We start from the raw sequence: 10,567 nt of genomic DNA, 5'->3' as shown, positions 1-10,567 counted from the left end.
ACAAAAACTAATAATAAGAATGATAAGTAAATGATTTTTTTATATTACCTAGTAAACGAAAGGTTTGTGTTATTAAATGCTTAAATTGAGAATATTAAACATTCTCATGTGAAAGAAAAATATATAATAAATAAAAATATTAAAAAATAATAGAAATATTCAAATGTGAGACATAAAAAATTTTAATTGGCATACATCTTTTTAACATAATTACATATAATTACATAAAGGTTATGATATGATGAAAAATATAATTTGAAATGCGAATAAGTTTCATGAGAAACCAAATAATTAGAAGAAATAAAAAATAATATATATATATATATGGTTATTTAATTAATTGGGAATATTTTAATAATTTAAAGGGGGATGAGTATTATGTCGGGGATATGTACATTCCCATACCCATCCCCATACCCAATTGAAAAAATCAAGAATTTCCCATACCCATACTTATACACAGTCAATGCGGGAATTTCCCGTTAAAACGAGAACGGGTTCGTGTAATACCCACGGGGACGAGTTTATTTGTCATCTCTACTCATATCCATACCAATATGTAGTTAATACAAAAATTCTCACATGAAAAATTTATTTGTTATCCTTAAATTTAAGTATAATTCACATCACTCCATTAGTTTGCCAAAATTTAACAGATATAATGTTTTGGTATCTTGTACCAAACCCGTCATTCTAACATATAAAAAACAGACTAAAGACATGTTGACCCGTTTTTGTACATTAAAATTTAATATAAATAATAATGTTATAAGTTATATTATTAATATTTGCAGATCTAATTTTTAATTATAATAATTTAATATGTAAATATAATAATTATTTTAGTTTAATTGATTAAAAGTATTAATAAATTATTTTTTTGAATAAATATGTCTAAAAAATAATTATACAATTAAATATATTTTTAGTTTATATATATATATATATATATATATATTATTTTCTAAATAAAAAAATTAATGATGACTCTTAACTTAGTCAAAGACACGACGAGTTAAAATATTTAGTTTGTTTTAATGATCAGTCCGATCCGAGTTGGCAAGACATATTGATCTCTTCTCCCACGTAACTCTCTTTATAACTAAATATTTAATAGAGAGGGGAATATGATGATAGAATAGGTAATATATGAAAGACAAATAGGAGAAAAAGTCACATATGGATACACAACCACGAACGTCTTCACAATTAGTCACTAAATTCTACCCTTTCTCTACCTTATAATAATCTCAAAAAAGAAATATTCCGTCGTGTATAAGTTTTTTATAACATATGATTTTTTTTAACTTTTCTTTGTTATATTGTTGGACTTTCAGGTTGAGCAAAGCTCCTCCAAAAGGTCATCATGACATATTTGTTACTGTAATTGGACGGCCTGAACAACCTGAACGTGTGCGTGCTGCTAGATTAGGAGTCGACGTTCGTCAATATTTTGGTGCCTTCTCTTGTCAATCTTCATGCATACACACTACTGAGTATGAAGAAAGGCTGATGCAAACAATCAATGAGAAGGTGACTGAAAGGGTTATGCGCATGTTCCAGCAATAGTTCGAGAGTTATGGCATTCGTCCACAATTATCTCCTCCACTAGAACCACCGGTGCCTCTCATGGGTAAAAATAACAAACTTTTTTTCAATAAGTTACGAATTAAATAATTGACTTTAACAAGTAGAAATGGAAAAGGGAGTTATTCAGATCCACCCATACTAGAGAATGACTTGGACGACAATCATCCATGCTAGCTATATATTTTGAGGCAGCCACAATTCTTCATGGTATGGAACAATCAAACAATGAGGTGAAGGTCACGATAAAGGAAGTTCTCGTGCCATATGCTTTAGTTCATGTGCCAACATATGAGGTATATACTATGACATAAGCATTTCAATGTTTCCTCGTCTAACCTACATATTTGGTTGATTCTAATTCTGACCCCCCCCCCCCCCCCGGTACAAACTCTCAAACTCACCATATATTAAATTTTATAGTTTACGTCCAAGCCCTCCATTAGCAAGCAGATGAGATTCATTTTGAACCTGTGGCCCGCCACTTCCATTAAACACCCTACATAGGCCGAACTGGTAGCCACCTAACCTGAAGATGGAGTTCAAACCAGTAACTCACAGTCCAAGTCACTTTTCTCCAAGCTCAGTTTTGACACACATGCATCAGAAATAAAAGAATGTGTTGCTCCAAAATCAAACAACACCAACACTGACTTACCAAACAAAACACAAGGCTCAAGAATACGATTACCCGACTGTGTAGCCTTGGTGGTGGTCAGGGCAAAGACTCTGCCAGCAGCTCTAGGTCTCTCTCGTACTATAGCCGGTGGTTTCTCCGTCGCATTGGTTTTCTTATCTAGGCACTGGTTAGCAAAATGGCCCACCTGATCACATATGAAACAACGACGACTGCTCCCTTGCCCACTAGTCTAACTCTTCAACTGAGGACAATTTCTCTTCAAGTGCGCTCCCCCACATTGGAAGCATTTAAAATCTCCCGAGTTAGTAGGAGGACGACTATATGGCTTTTTCATCTGTCTGGCCTCGACGACATTCCTCTGATGTCGGACAACTGGATCAGGGCCCTTCTCCAAGTGCTCAACGCTCTTGGGCTGTTCTTCCAGGACCGGGAACTTCCTTTCCCTTAAAGGTGTTACCACCTTCTTCAGCTCATGTTTGAGTCCTCGCTCAAACTTTATACATCTCCATTCCTCAGTAATTGCTTGCGAGTAATACCTCGTCAGGTGCTCAAATTTATTCACGTATTCCTGCACCGTCATATCCCCTTGCTGCAGTGCAAGGAACTCAACTTCCCTGTCTTGCTTAGCCGTGTCAGGTGTCTTGCTTAGCCGTGTCAGGGAAGTATTTCTCCAGGAAATGCGTCCTGAAGCTAGTCCAATCCACCTGTTCCTCTCGGATCTGCATCTGTTGTTGCATTCCCGCCCACTGGTACTCAGCATCATCATTTAGAAGGTAAATGGCAAATAAAAGTTTCTGCTCATCTGCGCAGTTCGTCACAGTGAATATCTTTTCACATTTGCAGAGCCATGCTTCCGCTTCATCAGGATAGGCTTTGCCAGTGAACTCAACTGGCTTGTGACGCAAGAAGTCCTCCATAGTTGGCACCCTGGCTGATGCAATCGCCGTTCTAGGCTACGCTGCTACAGGTGGCTGCATTGCTTCCACCATCTGGTGAATAGACTCCGTGATGTCATCAACACCATTTTCGCTCCTTCTCCTCCTGTTAGCAGCCATAGCCTGGATATGCCACATGTCAACTGTTAAAATCAATTCACTTAGTTAAACAAAGCCACTCATATCTTGCCAACATGCAACTAAATCACACACAGAATCAAACAATAATCTCACTCCCCAAAAGCCCCAAAATATTTAAAATATTTTCAAAACTTTTGCTCTGATATCAACTGTAACATCCCGGTAGGATATTACTTCAAATAAATAATTAAACAAGGCATAAATAAATACCTGATTCATTAAATAATCCATTTCCCAAAAACACGGGAAATTTTTAAAACTTTAAAACGTTAATAGTCCAAATCCATAAAAACTGTAATTAAATTACATGGAAATTAAATAAAAATAGTTATAAAATTCCCTCGTACCTTGAGCCCACTCTCCGCCACTAAGCGTCTCCTAGCTCACCTGAAACATCATTTGCTCCCGGATAATAAATTACCCGATCATCGCCACACACAAACAGATAAGGTGAGTTATGCACATAAACATAAATAAATATGAAATAATCCCCCAGCCCATTCATAAATATTTATTGGATTCCAAAAACACCCACTTTTCGACACTCATAACCAATATGAGTTCATGCATGTACTCTAAATCTGGGATTTAATGTGCTTCCACGACCCTCCTTGCTCGTGGTCCAACCTACAAGCCTATCCCGCTTGTAGTCCTGCTTCACGGACTCTCACGCCCGTTCATCCGAACTCCTCGCTCGAACCCGGACACGCATACCCACCTTTCCTACTGTGAACTCCCTCGCTCGTAGCATTCTCAATTGAGCATAAGATGAACTCCCTCGCTCACTTATCCCAACGAGAGTACCTCCGGTGAAATAAACTGTTCACATTTCGCATGCGGTCCACAAATCACGAATTCCTCGCTCGCGACTCAAACCAAGCACATCCCAAATCCTAAGGACTTAGTCCTTTAAGTCCACACACCACAAACACATGCATATAACTTCCTATATTTAGGAAAAAGTAGACAAACCAGCTCATAAAGAACACACAAACATAGAATTTGCAGCATTCTCGCTTAAGCCATGGACCCTCGCCCAAGCTAGTCCCTTCGCCTCGCTCATATCATACATACTACGAAAATCACATTATGCAGGATTCAATTGAGAAAAACAATGCTCCAAAATTGTAGCACACATCAGTAAATTTAGATGCACAAGGACAACTCCCCTAACCTGGACTTCTTGCAAAAATTGTAATGATATAGCTCTTCTTCCTGCCCCAAACATCAGTGCTCCCACAATCTTCTTTAGCAAAAAGAGAGTCAGATTTGGGTTCACCAAGGTTTGAACCCGTACCATGCCAATGTTCAATTCAATACACAACCACTCAACCATATCATATTTCGAGATAAATCACATCAGTATAGGGTTACATTACCACTTACATACTCATACATATTATTAAAATTAATAATAAAACAACAACACATAATTGGCATACATAGGACTTGAACCCAAGTCCTCTCACACAGTTAAGTACTCTCAACCACTTGAGCTAATACTTTTCCACGTCATATCAAACAATATTTAATGCCATAAAGGCCCCTACCACCAACATTCATTCATTAATTAATTTAATTTTCACGGGTCTTAAATTATTTACATTCAACATTAAATTGTAACCCATTTAAACTCAGTTGCGTCGACAAGAAAGTCCACAACCCAAGAAGATTCCTCTATCTTTTAATGACCCTCTTGGTGCATTACACCAGCTTGTTGAAATCATAACTAATAAGTCGATGTAGATTCCTTGCGATTCTAATGTTTTTGGGAGAGACCTTTGCATCCTACTATACTTGCATAAACAAGATGTCTTAGAGATTCCATCAGGGAAAGAAGAACCGAATATTACCATTAATCAGTTATGGACGATCTGAACCTTTGATTTATTACCATTATTTGATTGATTTACCTAGTTACTTATATCAAATCAATTTTATGTTTAGGTATATGTGTTGTGTCACTAACAATACGTGGTTGAATATTGTATATAGGTTCATAGACCCCCAACTAACTCATGAAGGCAAAAAGTTTGATGACATCCAAGCATACGTGACCAAATGTTATCAATAGTGTAGTTTGTTATATTGTCCCTTATATTGTTTCATAAGTGTACTCTGTTAACTTATGAATATAATATGTCATTTTAAGGCATAACAATAAATTTATTTTCTTCTAAGGCGTCATTGGAAGCTACTTGTGGTTTCCTTGAAGAAAAACCTTGCTATGCGATTTTTCTCGTTACATCGCTCCCCCTATCTCAATCAAGTAATAGATTGGTAAGAACCCCAATGTCATGAACATTCTTTCTTATATAAAAGTATCCTAACACATTCCCTTTATCATAGTTCAATTGTTAGACATAACATGTTGTTAGGGAGATCAACAACTAAGACATAAAATCTTTGATGGTTGTCCCCCAGGTTTGGTATTTTGGTCCTTATATTTATAATTGTTTGATTTGGTTTTCTTCCTTAATTATTTATAATTGTGCTTAAAGATTGTAATGTAATAAAAAAAACCTCCTCATATGAGTGCGATTACTATGTAATGCATGGATGACAACCATTGTTTGTGCTCGTATTACAACTAATTGGGAAATAGTAATATATATTTTCATTGAAACATATTTTGCAACAATGTCTTTCTATATACCAATTCAAGTCAATGTGTTAATTTGCAAACATTCAAGAGTACTACCCTTATACTTATAATTGAAATGTATAATAGTATTTAGGATATTTTTACTTGTTGTACACTAGTGCATGAAAGGGATTTGGCAACAACTATTTTTGCCATTCTTTCTTGGTTCCAGAATCAAGACATAATACGACGAGGCTAAATGGGGTCATCTTTTGGTCTCGAGTGTGAACCGAAGTAGAAACCCCACATTCTACCTCGGTTCTTATGAGAAACGAAGCCATATTGTGCGATAAAAATCAACCCTAGGTTCTTCCGCCACCTTTGAATCACTATGGAAGCCACCGTCCATCTTCGATTCATCGAAAACCACCACGCCACCTAGGAACCTCCGCCACTCGCACCTTCACGCATCAACGAGTCTACTATGGTTTCACAACAGTAACCGAAGACAGAACCACCAACGTTTATCACAATATGAACCATGAAAAGCAACACCGTGGATTGTAGCAGCGTTCATGGGGAAAGAGACCCAACAGTGTGGCGTGGCAATGCGAGGTAGACGGAGCAACATACCTGCGGTGGCGTGAATGGCCAGAGTGCAACAACAACAACAACAGATGGAGCAACAAGCGGAGGAGAGAAATCATAGGCGTGGAGACGAATAAGAAGAAAAAGGATTCATGTTTTTGAACCCTAACAGACCTTATGGATTCGGTTCAATTTTTAACCGAGGTTGAAGACCTTAGTGCCTCAGTTCAATTTTTAACCGAGGCAGAAAACTCTTTTTGGCACCAGTCCAATTTCACTCGAGGCCAAAATTCACTATCCTAGTGGCATTTTTGAAATATTGGCCAACTTTTTGACACTAGTCCAACTCCACCCGATGCATATAAGCCCTTTTGGCACCAATTTTCTTAGAACCAAAGCAGAAAGGTGTTTTCTACTTCGGATATATGTTGAACTGAGGCATAAAACTTAAAAAATTTGCAAAAATGCCACCATGCCATTTTATGCTTCGGTTAAACGACAACTGATGCCTATAACGTAAGTTAAAAGGCTAAAACTGACAAAGTACTTATTGTTGTATTTGGATTCTGGAAGATTTTGTTTTTGATAAAATGTATTTTATTGTTTCTGTTCTGGTTTGAAAATATATCACTACAAGAAATACGCAAGTTTAAAATGTGGGAAAAAACTAAAACAAAAAAATCATTTGAAATAAAAACCCACATTTGGCTTCGGTTGTTGCCTCAACCGAAGGATAAAACCCACATTTGGCCTCGATTCGTGCAAAAATCGAAGCTAAATACCCCATATAAATTTAAATTAATTATTAATTTAAAAGACATATATGGTCTCAATTTATTCATCAACTGAAACCAAATGTCCTTCATATGGTCTTAGTTCACCAATCAACCGAAACCAAAAAACCTTCATAATTTAAAATAATTACGTAATTTTAAAGGCACATGGCCATGTTTTTCTTGGGAATCAAAGAAGAATGTCGGGCTTTTGACTTCGGTTGACAACCGAAACCAAAAGTCTTTTTTACCTCGTCTGAATATACCTTGAGTTTGAAACCAAAGCTGAATGACAAAAATAACTATGACCAGCACCATTTTTTGCACGGAAGAATTTGTTGAAATTTTGATAAGTTTGGGTTAAAACGAAATTGTAAATGTTGCATCTAAAAAATATATCATGTTTAACGACAATTATATAAGACCACTATTGTTATCCTAATTACAACAATAGATATAGTTATGACCTTTGTTATCTTGCAAATATAATTATAACTTTCCATAATAACTAATATCCTTTTATTTTATTAAATCATGGATCCATCATAATATTTTAAATTAATCAAGTAATAGAATTAATTCATTATAACTGCTTATGTTCAACAATAATATTATAAATTAGTCACATAATAGAATTAATTCATTAATTTATTCTAAGTTTGATAACAAAGGATGAAATACATTGAATAGAAAATTTTACTAATGCAGAGTGTTAATAATATATATATATATATATATATATATATATATATATATATATATATTATAGATAATGGTAATAACTTGACAAATGATCGACTTTATTTTCTCCACATTATTTTAAATTATACATAATTCAAATGTAAGATAAACAAGAACAGTAAGTTAAACATAAAAGCAGAAGAAGGAAAACATATAGAAATTTATGATAAACATAAATAGTTTAGTTCTTCTGATGCACTGGTTTGGTAGCAGTAACACACTAGGGATAAACCTCAATGATAGAAAATAAACCTTGAGTTGGTGTGATGTTGTAGTTACTGAAGCCAGCAGAGAAAATGAGGTTGGCCCACTCTTTCTCATTTCTTTCTTTACCACCGAACCACATCATCATATTCATATCTAAGAGAATTTGTGTCTCAATTAATTCATCGTCTTCCATATTCTCCATTACAGCGTCGATGATAATAACCCTTCCCTCACTACCTATTGCCTCCTTGCAATTTTTCAGTATTTTTACACATTCCTCATCCTTCCAGTTATGCATTATCCACTGTTTCATTCTCAAAATACAAATGATCAGAATCACAAAACAAAAAATGGAAAATCAAGATTGATTTTGTTATCCATATTCTTTTTTTTTTATATATACTGAGTTCACACTCTCAAGTTCAGATACTAGGCCCTACTTTCACTTATTGGTTAGGTTTGTATTATATTTGTTCCAGAGGTCACACGTTTGTTATTACTTTTAACCCATAGTAAAAATATGTTTTTAATCTTTATAAATTCAATTAAATTTCATTTTAATTTTCCAACTTCTTTACTTTGTATCTCTACAAAGTTTTGAAATTTCAAAATTATTTTTACCGGCACAGCTGCAGCCATAAAAGGATATATCAATTAAGTAACAACAAAGACCAAGTTATGCTAATGTATAATTAATACTAAGATTGTATATATTTACCTTCAACATAATGGAATCAGCATGAGGAATTGCTTCAAACATGTCCCCTCCAACATATTTTATGTTCTGAGTTTCTTCCAAGCCTGCAACAACATGTGGCAGATCAAACACAATGCACTTTAATTACCTGTGGGAAGGACTCAACAACGACCTTAGCCATGGTCCCTGTTCCTCCTCCAACATCAACCAATGATTCTATTCCTTCAAACACTTTCTTATACTTCTCAATCATCACAGTGGAAACCAATCGACTGTCTACAGCCATGAATTCATTGAAAAGGTGATTGAAATTAGACTCACGTCCAGCAAAATCCCATAATCCCATACCATTTACACTGTGAAACGGCGTAGGGTCTTCATTTGTGAACCAAGTAGAGAATTGAAACCATGGATTCATCAAAACTGGATCAAAAATTAATTGCGGCACACGTTTCATACTAAAGGGATGGTCCTTAAGGAGTAGTTTAGATGCATCAGTTAGCGCATACCTCACTTCAAGCTCATTTTCTGTCGCATTGTGTTGAGAGAAAAAACCAGAATGAGTCAAAATTTTCATCAACCGGTTGAGGAAACAAGTCTTGGAAGGGTGGATAGGTAATGAAGCAATGAGTTCTGAGATTGGCATAGGTTGGCCATAGTCGTGTATGATATCTGGTATGCTTAAGTCATTTGCACATTTAAGGGACATAGAGTTTATGAAGTTGAAAATATGTTTCCAAACGTGAGTTTGAGCTTGAACAAATTTTGTAGCATTCTCTTCACTATGGGATTCCATATGTAATTTGGTAGGTTATTAATAGAAGTATATATTAACAAAGTAAAAATAAAAAATCAACCATCTCACGTAAACTTTGAAAAGTTATGGTTATGTTGTTGGAATCTGATCTATTATATTAGATGATATAGATCAATAGTTGTGCCAGATAAGGGACCAACTTAGCCTTATAAAAGCATCCACTCAACTTTTATATATAATTATGCTACTTAGTTTCACAATATTAAAATCTCTAAATTATACTAATATTATAAGTTTGTAGCTGAACTTGCAGCTCACACTTAGTTTATCAAAGGTGTTCTGTGTCCAAAGTCGAAAAAAGAAATAACATAATGAATCTTCTTTCTATTGTTGTGTATTGAGGTTAGAGACAAGGAGTAAGAGCATTCAGCTTTTCCCTTCAAAATATCCACAAAATTTGGGCCTGGGTGGTCCAGAACTTCCCAAGGGTTGCCCCCAGTTGCGACTTTTCCCTGCACCTCTAAACATTTCTTTTCTATTCGCAATTTTTTTTTTATATTTCTACTTTTCTTTTTTTTTTAACTGATTTCATCCCAAGTTCTTTTGTTCTTACGATCACACATAAACTAACATTTCTCTAAATAAAACACCATTCATGATGATAAAAACTAAATAACTATCATTTTCTTATCATAATCTTTAATGAAACAAATATATTGATTACTTTCTTAAATAATATGTTTAGTGTCTTATATTGATTAACACATAAAAGTAATAAATTAAGATTAGGAGACATAGAATGATAGTCACATCATCTGATTAATTAAAAAATTAAATAATAAGAACTTAATTAAAAAAAATATAAAAATTCTCAATATACAATAAATTAAAGGGTTAAATATGTTTTTGGTCCCTCA

The 10,567-nt window shown here is 34.8% G+C and overlaps 1 pseudogene; it reads right to left on the bottom strand.

Annotated features, from left to right (window-relative positions):
• Nucleotides 1-8,182: 8,182 nt before the first annotated feature.
• On the bottom strand, nucleotides 8,183-9,689 carry LOC114170697 (annotated as a pseudogene).
• Nucleotides 9,690-10,567: the final 878 nt, after the last annotated feature.

The sequence above is a fragment of the Vigna unguiculata genome, chromosome 11 (genome assembly GCF_004118075.2).
Source record: "Vigna unguiculata cultivar IT97K-499-35 chromosome 11, ASM411807v1, whole genome shotgun sequence".
NCBI lineage: Eukaryota > Viridiplantae > Streptophyta > Magnoliopsida > Fabales > Fabaceae > Vigna > Vigna unguiculata.
This window is presented reverse-complemented; position numbering and strand designations above follow the sequence as displayed.